This window comes from Rhea pennata, chromosome 8, assembly GCF_028389875.1.
Source record: "Rhea pennata isolate bPtePen1 chromosome 8, bPtePen1.pri, whole genome shotgun sequence".
NCBI lineage: Eukaryota > Metazoa > Chordata > Aves > Rheiformes > Rheidae > Rhea > Rhea pennata.
This window is the reverse complement of record NC_084670.1, coordinates 4,697,395-4,713,696: the sequence shown is the minus strand read 5'-3', so window position 1 is coordinate 4,713,696 and position 16,302 is coordinate 4,697,395. Positions and strand designations below refer to the sequence as shown.

Here is a 16,302-nt window from a genome sequence, read left to right as displayed (position 1 = left end):
CAAAATCCCTGTGTGGTTTCTAAATATCTCTAAAACGTCTGTCTGTCTGTATATGGACTTACCTAAGATCACATGGGAAGTGCGTCATGTTGGAATTGATCTCATCATTGGATTATCTTACTTGTTGGCACTTTGAATCTTTGTAATGCATTTTGAAATCTTCAAGTGAAGAGTTTCATGGGACAAATTTGGAGACCCTGATTCAGTTCTTAATTGGACTGAGTCATGTTGAGTCACCAGGAATTTCATTAGCTGAATCTTTAAAATTCAGCACTAGGGTTTTCAGAGAACTGTGAGAGAATGTGAGAGAATCAGACCTGTAGAATCTGGATACCTACTTCCATTATGCTTTTCTGGAAAACGCTGGTTTTCTAGTGCACCGTTCTACCAACCTGTGCAGCTCTGGCTGCAAAGCTGGGTAGTTTCTGTGTTCTCCTGACAGCCAATTGACCAACCTCTTGCCAGGTAGCTTTTGAAAATTATCTCTTCCTCTCTGGCTTCAGCCTCACTGGCATCTGTTATGCGCAAAGAGTTCACCACACCTACACCTTGCCATAGTGCAGGAAGTACTTGGCTAACAAAAGCAAAGTTAGAACAGCAAGAAGCATCTTCCTTTTCCTCTCTAGGAAAGACTCTTTACTCCATAAATCAGCTATTTGAACAAAACAGCAAAAGGCTGTGAGTAAGGCACATGATTACTAAAATAATTTAGATCGTGGGAAGCAGCAGAATTTAATGTTGAATATGAATCTGTCTGAGTGGGATTCATCTCACCTAACTTAAGCCCTCTTAAAGCTAAGCATTAAGTCTAAGGAAGCCACCTAGGTCTTGATCTGTCATCAGTGAGGACAAATAGGTACTCTGAGATGGTGATTCATCCCATCTGTCTTAGTTCTGCTAAGGTAGGATGAATTGCCTTTTGGAGTTACTTCGTAATACCACTTCCTAATGCTTCACAAAATATGCAGAGTCTGGAGTGGGTAGCCTATAATTGCTGATTGATTTTAGACAGCTGAAGTTAGATAAAATAAAGACCAACACCAATATATTGCCATGTTCAAAGGACTATATTTAATAAAAGAGAATATTCTTTAAAAGGCCAAAGCCTGAGTTCTATCAAACAATCATGGAGATTGCCTAAACTGTATATAATCAATGAAATACAACTGGTCCTGGAAATATTGACACTAACAGATATACAGATGTGGGAACAGAGCATCTGTTCCTGCTCTGCAAGTGTACTGTGGATGCTAGAAAATTTTCACTTAACCTTGTTCCAGACAAGCCTGTGTAGTGCAAATTTGTTAGCAATTTTCTTTTCCTTTGTAGGTGGCACTTGTAGCAGCTTTTAGCTCCTCTGGGAATGGAAAAGAAGAGAGGTTTAGTCAGGATAATCCATTCTGTATCAGAAACATAAGCTTTAAAAATGCCTGACTTAGGATTCCAGACCATTTAATGTTAGCCTGTTAACTGGAGACACATTAACCCTTTCAGTGCTGGCTACTTAGTTGGTTTGATTTTTTGGACTATGAAGTTCTCAGCTGGTACTTTTTCATCTTGATGGAGTTTATTGTGTCAAACTTTCAAAAGACAGGATGTTGTGAAAGTTTCCATTTCCTATCCTATAAGACATCCCTACACGCAACTATGCAGAAGGCATCTAACCTGTGGAGTATCTAGCGAACCTTTGCCTTGTAAGGTCCTTTTGTAGACAAAGACATTTCACTCATTCTGTAGCAACAAAACCACAGAATATACGACAGTTTTGTCAAGCGACAGATAAGTAGAATAGCATTTCCAACTATCAGGATAATGAAGGGAATAGAATCGGGCCACTCAGTCCTAAAACTCATCTGACAATCTTGGCCAAACCCGTAAGTGTATTTGGACTCAACTTTCTTTCACTTTCCATTGAGGATCCAGGGACAGATCTTCAAACCCAAGTTACATTACAAGGCTGCTGCTATTTCTATGATGTAGATGCAATCTGGGCCACGATTTGCAAACCTATGTTTGATGGAGCAAAAAAACCCCCCAAAACCAAAAAACCCCCCAAAAGCCCCCAAAAAACCTATGAGTGCATCATCACCGGAGGTTATGCAGAGCATGCAGAGGCATGATTTTGCTTCTTCATTTTGATAATGATGCAGTAAGACTCTAAAACAAAGAACAATGAGCTCTGACTTAGACTCACTAAAATAAAACAGAATTGATCTGTGACAACTCTGAATAGTAGAAGATTTGACTTCAGAGCAACTGTGGGCAATCAGATATTAGATATAATAAGAACATTTCCTTCATGTTTCTTATCACATTACTTTGGTTAATTACATCATGCATCTATTTGATATGAAAAATGTCCTGCTAAAAATGTTCTGCTTTTAAAAATAATAAAAATATGCCAGAAAACTAGATATTTTATAAATACTAGAAACATTACAAATAATGATGACTGTATGGAGCCAATAGGTCTACTCCCACAAGTAAAAATTAGTAGGCATGAAAAAGAATTGTAGAATGGCAAATGTAGTACTTTAAATCTTCGAAATGCTTCACACACATTCATCCTGGAGACACCTTGCAACAAAAGAAGAGGAAGGATGCAGGACCTGAACCTGTGCTGTTACATCAAAGGGACCTTCGCTAATGACTTCAGGAGGTCTAGGATCAAGCTGTATAATTTGCCTGAGGTTGAACTGGATGTCAGTGGCAGGATGAGCTAAAGCTTCTGGACTCCAGCCGTATGTAGCATCCATGAGAGCATACAACCACTTGCACAGTGTATCTTTTGGTATGGTGATGACAGTATAAATCACTCCTGCCTCTGTTTCATATCATTCTAATGTTAACTCATCTAGAAGTTTAAGAAGCAGCATTATTTTTTTTTTTTTTTTCTTTTTTCCCCCTTTTAAGTACTGGTTGTAGAATGCCCTACTTTGATCTAAAACAACTTGTGGACTATAAAGACTAAGGCTGTTCTAAGACTATCTGAGAGGCATATTTACCCCTGCTCTGATCCTAGGAGAAAGAGTAGCAAAAGTGAAATATTGCAAGGATGATAAGGGCTGAAGTAGACCAAAGTGGGAGGGCTTATGAACAACGCACAAGTTACTGGGTTGTTCAGAAGACTAGTTAAATGTAAGAGATGAATTGAAAAGGGGATAGAGAGAGCTAGACAGCAGTTCAGACATCATACTCACAGGGCTGGCTCTGCTCTGAGGTTTCAGCTTGCGTTTGGGGTTTTGTTTCTTCTGTAGTATCCTTCAGGGACATTTGGCATCCTGATGCTTGCAGATTGTTACTTGGGAAGAAAATCAATCACGCTGACTGACAGTACGCTGGATACGTTCACATAGATACAGTATTTACTAAATAAACTCAGGACCTGATGCAGGTAGTGTACTGGCTTTATGTCCATGCCTTCACATGAGTAATTCACATTGATGTTGCTGATGCTTGTTTGTGAAAAGGCAAAATGAAGCCCCAAATTATTTCAGTTTGCAGTATCAATGATCAGTCTGAACTAATAGTTGTATTTATGAGGGCTGATCACATGTGATCAAAGTTTTTCTAAAGACATTATTGGGCTTTGAGTTGGGCCCTAAAAAAGATCAGATTTTTTAATTTATTATGATATTGCAGAAATGTTCTGCATTATTTCCTTATTGTTGAGTAATACTTGATTTTGGAAACTTTTTCTTCTTTGTATGTTAGAGGAGAGGTCCAGAAAATCATTCTTTTATGAGCAGGACTGGTAAAGAACATATGCAATAGGTTATAACTTCTTGAATAAAATATAATCTACCGACAAAAGAAAACATTGTACAGTCAAGAAGAAGGATGTGTCAGGAAGGAGAACAAAACTTTTGATGGGTTGTATCCTTTTTAACCAATGATGGCTTGATCATTGTTTTGTTCTTTGCTTCTTTTGTACTAGAGCTCCTGGAACTCCTTACAGAGCAACAAGTTCCTCCTTCTCTAAAAAGAAGTGCAGCATACAGGCTACTTGAACCACTTTTGCTTCATGAAGGAAGGATGTTCTTCGGAGGGCTTTAGAGAAAAAGGTGTCACCCTATACTAGAATGACTTTGCACATGGAAAAAAGTAGAGATTTAAAAACAATAAAGAAGGATTCAAATGAAAAGGCACAAAGATAGAAAAGAGGTGGCAGGGGAGGGGATGAGTGAAGAATGCTGAGATGAGAGTTGAGAGATGGTGACTGTACCTGATGATTGGGCAGTATTTCTTCATGTCTTGCTAAGTGTTAGGATACAAAGCTTTTTGCAGTTGTTCTATTGCACATGAACAAGTAAAAAAGGCATCGTGTTCGTAACAGGAAATGAGGAAGCTGATCTTAACAGCTGCATTTTTCAATGTGTGCTATATCCTTTTGGGATCTCTGTAAAATAGAGATGTAATTTAAGAATACTCATTTTGTTGATAGAAGCAGTTGGTGGTGTAGAAGCTGATACAGGATGTGATATGAGGTACTACCAGTTCAGAATGGCTGGATCTGTGCCTCTGGGCAAGAACCCTGGATATCTTTTCCTTGAAATAATACATACCCTTTCCCTCCTTCTTATACATTATCTAGAGCCTCTATCTTTCCAAAAAGCAAAGGGAGTTAATATATTTTCAGCTTTCATTAGTCTTTCACATCTTATTCTCTTCTAGATAGCAGAGAAGTTCTTTTTAGGGCTTAACTCTTAGCAAATGTGGAGGTTTATCAGAACTAATTTTTTATGCCAAGTTAATGTGCTTGCTGTGTCTCACTCAGAAGAATAAGATAGAGTGTGAACACATAGCTTTTCAGGAAGTCTGTGATAGCTGCCTGGATGCTTGCTGTTACCCTTGGAAAAATGGAAGTCAGCTAACCTCTCTTTTCCTGAGTATTTATTTTGCATTTACTGCAAACAAAAACAAAGTAAGAAGATCACTTTAAGAGGGTATTTCTACTCTTGGAAGTTCATTTCTGCCCTCATGCTGCAGGTTACTGTCTCCTCTTGGTGCCAGTGCAACTGTTGGCAGAGCTGTGCTCTGAATTAGATAACAGAAATAATCTGGGCTAAACAAACAAACAAAATCCCTGACTTTTATTTAGACTGTTTTTTTTAAAACTTGGGTTATTTCAGTGATGCACCTCCACAAGCAGTTGTTTTGCCGCTTGAATGGATGACAAGCCATAGCACAGGGATAGAAACAAAGGATGGGAAAGACTTGGTGTGACAGGGCATCACCAAACTCTGCAAGCGTGTGCTCGCTACTGAGTGGCTGAAATGTCTCCATTTCACACTGTACCTTGCCTTGCATTAACTTGTTTGTGTATTCATCCCTGCAGCTTAGTAGCAGCTATTAGCTGCATCTTTATTAAGAAATCACCGTAAGTGCATTTCGTGAAAAAACTTCAAACCTTGCTAGAGGTTTTTGTAACTTGTTGACATTAAGGGCTGATCCAGCTTCCATTGAAAGAAATGACAGAAGATTCCTGCAAGTCTGGCAATAGAATTGAAAAGTCATTGTTGCTGCATTAATGCCAAAGGATTTAAGGATTCCCTGAAGCATTTTATAGTTACCTTCTCAGCTTTGTCTCTGTTTCACTGCCGATGGTCTACCGGTCTCCCTAATCTTCCCTGGATTTTCTGGAGTTCCATCTTTGCTTTCCACTGACAGATAAAAAATTATTGTTACTAGATTTAATGTTCTTGATGTATTGAGATTTTGTTTCTTTCATGTTAACATAGGAATGTTTTGGTGTTTTCTTTTAGTTTTGCATTGTTTAAAGATAATTCATTCAAGCTATTGTTCTGTTCCTTTTAGCAATCTAACATCTGAGCTTTTAATTACTCTAGCCTCAGTACTTCATTCATTAAGACTTGTTCATCACTTTGAAAATAGAGAATATTAAGTACTTTCACAATATGATTATTTTCTATTTTCTGAGCAATTAGCATTAGAATGTTTTTGACCTTCTCTACATCTAATGATGTAGTAATATCCCTTGTCACTTCTTTCCAGAAACCAAAGATAGTAGGCCAAAGGCATCCTGAGCATAACTTCTTTAACATAATTAGAGTTCTGTTAGGGATGGATTTAGCCCTCTGCTACTTATCTTAACCTCAGCTTTCTCCACTTTTGCAGTCCTCTTTCTGCTATGGATCCTTTTCAAGTAGTTGTTTAAATGGAACATGTAAGACATGCATAGCACTGTTAATGTGTTCATCTGCAGTAGAATCCACTACTGGTGTATGCCATGAATGTATTTATGATGCACTTACTCTGATTTATGCAGTGAGAGATTAAAATTCAGTGCATGTTGGTTGATTATAACTACAGAATTATATCTTCTATCTGATAATAGAAAATATGGAAATGGCTGTCCCATGTAGGTCTTTTATACGGGAAGAAGGGCAAGCTTTTAGTTAGGTATCACTGAAATTCTACAAATATTCACATCGAAACAACAAATTAAAAAAAATCTTATTTTTTAAGCCAACTTACCTGGAAAAAGATTTAGATTAATTATTCAAAATTTGTTAATTAATAGTTCAGAGAGTGTATTTAATCTTGTGAATTGCAAATTATTCTCCATGACTATTGCTTTTAAATGTTAGCTCTTATCATTGCTGTTTGCTATTTGCCACTAAAGTCACCAAGTATTGTTTCCTTATCACTGACTGGATAATTCCCAAACCCACAAAGAGTCATTGCTGTAGAAAGTCATTTTTTTCTGAGGCTGATTTATGCAGAGAGAGGTGTGTGAATACTTACAACAATGCTCTTTCTAACGTATTCATTCATACAACTATTGGTTGTGAACAAGTGAAAGACAAGTGTATGAAGTGTATGGTTGAAGCAAATAAATTTTGTATGCATGTTTATAATACTCAGCTAAGTCATACATAATTGTTGCAAGAGGTTTCAGTGACAGAAATATTTGAAGATTCAAAGTTTCTAGTCTATGCTAATTTTGAGATGTAGAAAAATTATGATAGCAATAGAAATGGAGAGGATTTTTCAGATTCACTTTTTCAATAAGATTGTTGAGAGTTTTTTTCTGATATAATTTTCAATCTTCTCCCCCTCAGCTTTGGTAATAAATATCCCCTGAAGATAGCAAACATGAAATCTATTGAGAATCTTGGATGAGGGGGTTTAATGATTTCATTTAAAGTGCTGTTCGTTCAGTTGTTGCAATCTGTCTGCCTCTTTCTTCAATTCCTGATGTTTTTACTCAAAGAAGTCTCTCTTCCAATTAAGTGAATGAACCTCAGGATTGAGTAAGGCTGTCAGAGGAAGTAAAAGGAATATGACTGATTTTTATAGTATAACTTGGAAGCAATTACCAGTTTTCTATCTTTATACATGCTTGGAAAATTTACACTTAACCCAGCAATACACCTTAATTAAAGGTCTATCTATCTATCTATATAACCTTCTTTTTCTAGCCAAAGTCCTTCTGTGAGATATATTAAATTTACTATGGCTTTATCTCTTTATTAATAACCTTTTTGTATATTTTCAATTAAGTTTCTGGTCACATTATATCATTGAGGTAAGGGCTCTCATTGATCTTTAATAGGATATGGATAATAGAACATCTTTGGCTCATGTCCTCTTTTGGTATTACAGCCTCTCACTTTTACTAAAATCATCCATGAAATTCATAGTCTGCTAAATGTTGATTAGAATGGGATGGACATCAATTTGCAGTCTCTGATATTAGACAGTGCTGAAACAACCTCATTTTTTTTGTCCTGTGGCAAATGCCAATAGGAGACTGTGAATAACTCTTAATGTAAGATAAAAATATTTTATTTTGACTGATATTTTCCATATGCCAAGTCATGCTTCTCCCCACATGAACTCTAAGGAGCATACTGAGGAGCAGAGGGTGTAGTTACTTCTAAATGATTAGTATCACATCATATTTGAATTCAGATGTTAATGTTCTAGCATTTGGACAACCAGTAAAATTGGTAATTAATGATATAGAATGGATAAGGGATGTTTATCCTCCCTTCAAGTCCAAATCATTTCTAGGTGGGAAGGATGTATTTGGTAGGCAGCCAGAGTTTTGTCAATATGGATATCTAAACCAGATGCTTTTCTTGCTGTTCTCCAATGGCTGGATTAATGTGTTCTTCTTTATGCCTCTGTATTTTTTCTTGTAACCTATAGCTGGTGATGATCTTAAGAATTTTACTGCCAGAGGCATCTGTCATTTATTTTCCTCTTGACAGCTGATTATTATATTACTTCAGTGAGTGTGAAAACCCCAGCTCCTCTTTAGCTCCATTTCTTTGTTCTTCCATAAGCCTTTTCATAAGTTCCTAAATCATACAGCCAGCTTCAGCTGAAAGTTACTGATGCACAAAGGGGACGTAGTAAGTTAAATTTGCCAAGGTGACATATCTCCACATTGATCCTTGTCAATATTTCTGTCTCCATGGATGTCTGGGTGTTTAGGAAACCTCATCTGGCATGTCTATGTGAAGCAGAGTCTAAAGATCAAAGCAGTAAATTTGTCCCAGATTAGGCAGGGCTTTGTATTTCAGATGGAGAACTTGATCTATGGCAGACCATCACCAAATGCCAAGGGAAAACAGCACTGGGATGGGCTCAGCTTAGGGCTGGGGCACCACTTGCACAGTGAGGTGACTCAGTTATTCCCGCATGGGTTTGTCCTATTGACTAAATGTATGTTTAAATTAATTACTGGTTGAGCCTGCTGGTATATGTGCTATGTCAAACATAGCCATGAAGCAATATCTTCCTTGGGCTGATACTTAGCTCTGAGAAAGGCTTTGGAAGCAACTGAGATCCGCAGGCAATGCTCATGAAGGTTGCGTTATTTCCAAGGCAGTGCCTGCCCTGATTTAGATGTAGTCCAGTGCATCTTGCCCTGAAGCAGCAGAATCCATTGTCTATGCTGTTTCACTCTTTGTCAGCAGAACTCATGCTTCATCACCTTCCAAACCAAAAACATATTCATCTTCATCATTTGTACATCTGTCACAACACCTTCCTCAGATCAACCAGTAGTTCCAGCCTAGTCCACCCATTTATCAGCTTCTTCCACAATTTTTGACATGCTTTTTTCTGTGTCATAGCCTACATGCCTAGTATGAACTCCCTGACCTCATCCACTAGACTCTGAGTCCTTCTGTATTTAGACTCTCCTAAAGATGCTTTTCACCTTGCTTCTTCTATGGAACTGGATTTAATCCTACAGGAATTAACCTTTGTTCCATTCTCCTAACCACTTTCTACTTCCCTGTCCTGTGAGCTGAAAACAACCCCCTGCTCAACCTACCAAAAGGATGCAACATATGCTAAATAATTCTGCAAAAGTTTTCAACTGCTTTCATTGTGATTTGTATTATCATTGTCTTAGTCTGAAGATGGAAGACAGAAGCCAAGTACCTGTCTGTGAGCAGAGCTGGGAGCAGACCCTGAGTTTCCTGATTCCCATTCAGTTTTCAGGCTAGAGCATGACTATTCTCTGTTATGTTCTGTCCTGAAAAGTTTTTATTTAGAGAAACAAAAGCTCTCAGATTTGCATAGTTATGTTCATTAGTTTCTATACTGTGCTCAGAGAACCAGTTTTTATATTCAGGCTTTGCTAGCTACATTCCTGGTAAATAGAAGTAAAGGAGAAAACTCTGAACATTAAAACCTTCTCTACATAAAAGGTTTCCCACTACAAGTTTGCTGTAGTTGCTACCAGGCTTTTCTGTTATTGGGAACATGAGGGAATGGGTTACAAGAAAGCATTTCTTTTAAAATGTGATGCACAGAAGAAAGAATCTGCAGAACCATGTGCCTGGGCATTGCATTCAGGCTTGTGTTTAGGGTGCTATTAATGTAGTCCTAATTGTGGAGGAGGGAAGGGATTGTGAAGGAGGAGATCTCTTTCAGCCAGCAAGCTGGCTTCTGCCCTATGCTTGGACAGGGGGATGGCAGAGAGTAGCAGGGCAGGGTGCACTCAAGGTGTGGATAGAGGGTTTGCTGAATGATTCAGCGTATCCTCCTCGCCTGTGCTAACTGGGAACTGACAGTTTACTTTGTCATCATTTTCTTTCTCTCTTCAGGCAAATCCACCTGATAGCCAGTGGCTGCTTTCGACCAGGGCTGAACATGCAATGCCAAAACAAGGAGAAGACAGGATGCTTTGGGAGGCAAATACACAGTATTTCCTCCCCACTGACCTTCATTAGACTCTGCCACCACCTAAGCTGAGTCCCTAACAATCACTGCGGGTATAATTTTAGAAAGAACTGGAAAAAGGGAAACCTTTCCTGTAACTTTCAGTTGGCAGAGTACATCACTGTGTTTCTGCCTGCTGGCTCTTGACTTGTATCCCACATGCCTTGGAAAGCAGAGAAAGGAAAACAGAAGAGGAGCAAGTGAAGGAAAAGGAGGCCAACAGCTGAGGACTCCGTTCCCCAAATCTGCTGGTGATGAGAAGAATCAGCTGCTGTAGCAGTTCACAGCATTGAAGGGTTGCTCTGATCTCTTTTCTGGAACAACAGTTTGCTTGCTAAGAGGTGAGCACAGGAGACTTAATGGAAAGAAGTGAGCTCTGATCTTCTGTCCAGTATCATCAGACACTGCTTCTGCTGTCATTTCCCCTACCTTGCACATGAGACGTGAGGGGCTGAACACACGGTAGAAAGAGCCTGAACAGATCAGGCAAAGTAGCACATCCTCCAGTTGCTCAAAGGAACATAGAACATAGACTAGGGCATAGAACATAGGCTATGAATTTGAGGAAAGACTCTCTTAAAAGAGAGAAGTTGAGGGGAAACAAGGATAGCAGGCAGCCTGGTAGATTGGATAACAAGGAATTTTGCAAGCAGACAACTTGTGCTAAGTAAGGTGGCTGGTAGGGGGATGAATGCAAAGCTGGAAATTCAGAAAGAGATGTATACACAGCATTTAGTTCTTTTGTGATTTAATCCAAAATCATTTACTGTTCGCCATTTTTCATAATGTCCTAGTTCTCATGTCATATGATTATGTGAGGCTTTCAACCTTCAATTGAAAATGCTTCTACTGGTTCTTCAGGCCACAGAGAAAAGCTTGCAAAAGACAACCCCACTGGAAAGACTGAAAGCCCAGCATGCAGACTGAATCTCTTTGACATAATGCATTGGCTTCCTATTGATGTTTGTCAGGTTGTTTTTTGAAGTCAGCAAGACCCAGTCAGAGCTGCAGCAAGTATTTGGGTTTTTAGGCCACATATTTTACCCGAAATGTGGTAAATCTGTGGGAGGATGAGGGAACAGCCCAGAAATGGCATCATTTTGACACATGGAAGACAGCAATTCAGATATTTCACAGGTACATGGACTTCTGCAAATATGCAGCTCATGAAAAACATGGTGATGTTTGAAGAAGCAATTTCATACTGTCAGTTCCCTTATCATCATGCCAACTGGTCATTTTGTTTTGCCACATAAGCAGAGGGTTTAAGCATTTGCTTGGCCTAAGGAAACTTAACTGTCGTCTAAGGAAGTCCGATTTGAGGAAGAAGTATTGTACATGAAGCTTTAATCAGTATTGCTTGATCTGGTCTTGTTCTGTGGCTACAGAATCTCAGGCTCTAAGGATGCTAATCTGGCACTTCCTGTTGACCTTAAATTGACCTATGTAATATAAACCAACCCAGTGTACAAGTGACACAATTTCTGCTGAGAAAGTGCAGTATGTGCCAAAACTGTTAATACTACTTTTATTTGTCTGTTTAATCTAGTATCTGATGAGAATGGAAGGGAAAAAATACTGTACAACATATTCACTGCAACAAAGTCCTAGGAAAAAAAAATGTAAATAAATGAATATGACACAAACACCCCTTCTGTTAATACATGCTCACAGACACTTGTTCAATTAGCAAAAGGATAGTTAGCCAACCTACATTGTGTATATATGTAATTTACTGAAAGGAGGGGACAGGTCTAATTTGTGCAGTTCGCTTTTACCCCATGGTTTACCTCAATCCTTTTCAGTGTGCAAATTCTGTAAAACTTACTGGGAGAAAGAATGTCAGCTTATGGCTAGCTCTGCGGACATGCTGTAAGTGTGACTCGCATAGGTGGTGACCAGTGTTTTATTTTACTTAGTGGCTACGGCTGAACCAAACTCTCTTGATCCAAGCATCTTTAAATTTGGGAAGTTTTGGCACCCCACTGTAAATATGAGTCAATAGTTCTCTCCATTCCAAAGAAGTATTAGGTTGCAAAGGTGGGAGTGATTATGCAAATGCAATAATATAAAGGAATAGCTATATTAATACTTAGGTTAAGCCTCTGAGCTAGAGGTTTGCCAAGGCTTAAATGGACTCAGGATGAGCTGGACACATCTAATTAATATAAGTAATGTGACTTTTCTTGAACAAATGTGACTTCTCAGGGCACATTACAGCTGCTGAATGTTCCAGCTCTGCTGCATCTAGTCCTCAGAGGTTTAGAATTCTGCATTTCAATATTGAAGCATGCTCTTGTTTCTGATTTTGTGTGATACTAAGTAAATAGGTTCTAATTTTCAGTGTTTTTGTCAGAGAAGTGAAAAACAGTGGTATGTGTTATTGATGGATATATGAGACCTAGAAAAAAAATAGAATATGAAGTTAAAAAATTGTATGTCCATATTCAAAGCAAGGGCATTGGACCACTCATCTCTTTCTTGATGTTATTGTTGTATTCATGGTTTCTATATCATGTAGAAGTCTTTTAAGACTTCTCTCAGTATAGCATCTGAGTTTCTTCCATGGATACCATTTTTAACAGCTAACATGTTCTATTTCTTCTCTCTCTTACCTAGAGGGAAACTGTATGTGCAATTTAAGATGGGGCTTGGGCTTAGACAGGGCAGATGGAAGACTAGTGCCTTGAGCTATGCAGCATTATACCTTACACTTTTAAGATGTACTGTGGGTTTGAGTCAAGTTTGTGACTCTGCTCAGTTTTAGAGAAAGGAAGTGGGACCTCATTTCACAGTCTTCTGCTGAACAGCTTTATCAGATGGCTTTCCTGTAGTGTCTAAGAGTGAGAGTGGGTGATCATAGTCTTTCTGAATGCTGGAAGAAGTTTCCATTTTTTGGGGGGTGGGGGGAAATAGTTTAGTTTTACTGCAAATTTTTATTGCAAATAGCTTTTTATACAAAAGAAGTCATTCATTACAGATGGACCTCAATCAAAACTGACTCCATACCACTCCAACCTTGGAATTAGCATGTGAAATTGGCAGTTCAGCCCAAATTAGCATTATTTGAAGAAGAATAGCATAAACGTGTAGTGAATTTTCCTTTGTAGAACTGAAATGCATGAATCAATCAAAATTGGAGATCACATATGGTGGATCACATATCATTTTCTACAGTAAAATGTAGAATTAGTAGGGATAATAGCTTTACAGACAAGTCACCAGTTACAACTGGCCCTTAATCTGCTCTAGAATTTTAATATCTATATTCCTAAACTTTATTATTATTTCAATGTTTCGTGGTTCACCTATCATCATGTCTCCACTCCAGCATGTGTCCCAAGTGACTGGGATTCGTCCATGGAGGACAAGAGGAGGAGAAAAACAGCAGCACTGAGAAAGGTTATTCCAGTCTCTAATATGGCTCCGCAGACCAGGAAGGACAGGCAGTTCCGTCTGGTCCTCCAGTGTTCTTTCTGTGGCTCACTACGGTCTCCACCTCGACTCACTGCATGGGATCCCTAACTGGAAATGTTCTTTCTAATCCAGTCGTTCCTTACTGCTGTGAACCATACTGGTTATGTGAAAGAAGTCAGGTTTGTGCCTCCGTGTTGTTTGAAATGCAATGCATTTTGAATTACTCACACATGGAAGTAGTAGGCAGTATAATGCAAGCATAGAGCAAGCACAATGTACTACGTGAGGATCAGCTTAACATGTTGGATCAGTGACACTGCAGCATAACACAAACCATTTATTCCTTTTCACAGCTGTTCTCTCAAGCATTTTAAGCATACATTCTCCCTCAGCATGCAGGAGATTTACATATTTTACTTCCATTGACATGGTAGGAGAGACCCTCCTCACTTCCAGATTTGTTCTTTTAATAGGCATCCAGCACAAATGTGAATTAAGTACATGTGTATCCAACAGAGTGTAGACCAGAACCAGCTGTAAGCACAAATAACTTCTTAGGAGGCCTGTTTTTTTTTGTGCTGATTTGGTAACTCACAGGATGGCCAAATCTTCCTTTTTAGGAATGAGAAGAAGAGGAAAGGAGGAGGACCTTATCTCCAGATTGTATCACCCGTGGAAGAGAAAAGTCAACAGGGACAGAATGCTTCACATGAGGTTCTCCTCTCCCCTCTGGAGCAGCTGGAGCAAATAAGGTTCATCATGGGCAAATGAGAGCTCATTTTGTGTCTGCTTAGAGCTGGCAGAGAAGTTTGGGTGTTTCAGGCCCCAAACCAAGTGTGATAACTTGGTCGTGTGACTTAGCGATTAAAGTTGGATTCTTCAAGGTACTGAATGCCTGTGGCATAAAGATGCTTGTGTCAGTCTTGGTTATCTTACACTCAAAACTCTTTCAAATCATAAATCTAAGTCAAATGTATTGCAAATGGTGGAAGGACAATGTGGATTTTGGGAGGGATGAGAGAGACAGTTAAGGCTCTGTACATGTTGCTATCAAGAAAAGCAGAGGTGAGCCTTCAGCACTGTATAATGATAATATGCTTTAGCAATGTCCTTCTAGAACTAGCTGTGCAAAAAGTTAAATCTTGAAAGACAAAATAAAACAATATTAGGAAAAAAGAAGTGGCAATGACTTGAGCCCTTAATTCAATGCCAACGGCATTTCAGTGCAAGCCGTTTCCCAGAGGATTATCAAGAGATGTGAAATGAATTATAAGAGCTGCTTTACAGGCATCTGTGGGCACACACACACCTGCTTACAGCAGGGGAAAAGACAGTGCGTAAATGTCTGGAATATTACATAAAAGCTGTCTGGTAGACTAGGCAGAGCAATTAAAATCCATCTCGCTTAAATGAACCCTGAGTGCAGGTCAAACAAATCTAATTTTTATTGTTCCTTAAGGCGATGTCTGTATAGGAGACAAAAGAGGGATGCAGCCTCAGGTTAAAAAATCAAGATGCCTTTAAAAAATTAAATGTTCACAATAGTGCTACAGCAAGCTAGATAAATGATATATTACAGCAATGGTTTAAAACTAATTGATGACTAATGTTGTAATGCATTCGTAGCTACACTGATCTATTATATATCTTGGCTGAGCTGAAGGGGCACTTCAAGGAGAAAAATTGCTAACTGTTTTAACCTGATGGAACTTGGGGAAAAAATAGTTACTTTAAGAGATAAATGGAAAGGTTGTGACCTCCTAATGTACAGCTGGGTCTTGCAATGCAAAATCAAATTATCATTAAACAGAATGTGATCTGTGATGGAATTAAAACAACTACAAACCAGAACAGAAATTTCTGTAGAGAAATACAGTAGTGTAGTTTGAGTTAGGACCATCAGCTAAAAAGCAATAGGAACTGTGTGGCCTAAGAACTAGTGTAACAAGTTGGTAGGGAATGGTTTTGCTTTAAAATGAAAATGTTTTTAATAGGAGACTGCAGGAAAAATGTGAGCATATTCACAGCAATTTACAGACATAAAACATTCTATAAACTTTGGTTAATTAATGTATAAATAATTAATAATTTACCCTAAGTTCTGAGTAACATGTGTCTCTGGCTCTTGGATGGGAGACAGGAAGCCTCGTTTTCTCCTCCTCATTTTTGTCGTGCCTGAGGCTCATGCCCACTGGGTTTTACCCTTACAGCTGGAATTCAGAAAAGATGTCAGTCAGGCTCTGCTTATTTTCACATCTAACTCATGCAAAAAAACCCCAGGTTTCCTCCTGAGGTGATAAACTGGCCCAGATCTGCTTCAAAGTTGGCCTAGGTTCAGTGAATGACTCACTATAATAAAGGTACATCCATCTTCCTAGCTGAAATGCAGCATGGGAGGCAGTGTCAAAGAGCACATACCCCCATAGAGCTGGAGTTTACAGATTCAGGACCTTAGAAACCAAAAGTTACAGGTTGTTTCGTCCCTTAGTTTCCTGTTACCCAATATTAAGGACATTGAGTGGGTGTTGTAAGAACATCATTACTCAACCCAGAGAACCCGGATGGTTTTTTGCATTCTAAACAAGCTGGAAGTGCCTGGGATGTCGTGCTGGAAGATGTGCTTGGAGGAATTGCAGTCAGCAGGCCTTCAGGGTCATAGGGCTCTGTGTTGCTGTCGCA

At 38.8% G+C, this 16,302-nt stretch overlaps 1 long non-coding RNA gene across 5 annotated transcripts in view; it reads left to right on the top strand.

The window, feature by feature from the left end:
* The window catches only part of LOC134143696 (uncharacterized), a 170,504-nt gene extending 155,627 nt beyond the window's left edge, over positions 1-14,877 (top strand). For 3 of the 5 annotated variants that reach the window (XR_009959167.1, XR_009959168.1, XR_009959165.1), the window contains 2 exons: positions 10,092-11,343; positions 13,538-14,877. This is a non-coding gene — a long non-coding RNA (uncharacterized LOC134143696). The remainder of the gene's footprint in view (positions 1-10,091; positions 11,344-13,537) is intronic. The other 2 variants (XR_009959166.1, XR_009959169.1) reach the window with 2 other exon arrangements.
* The last annotated feature ends 1,425 nt before the right edge of the window (positions 14,878-16,302 follow it).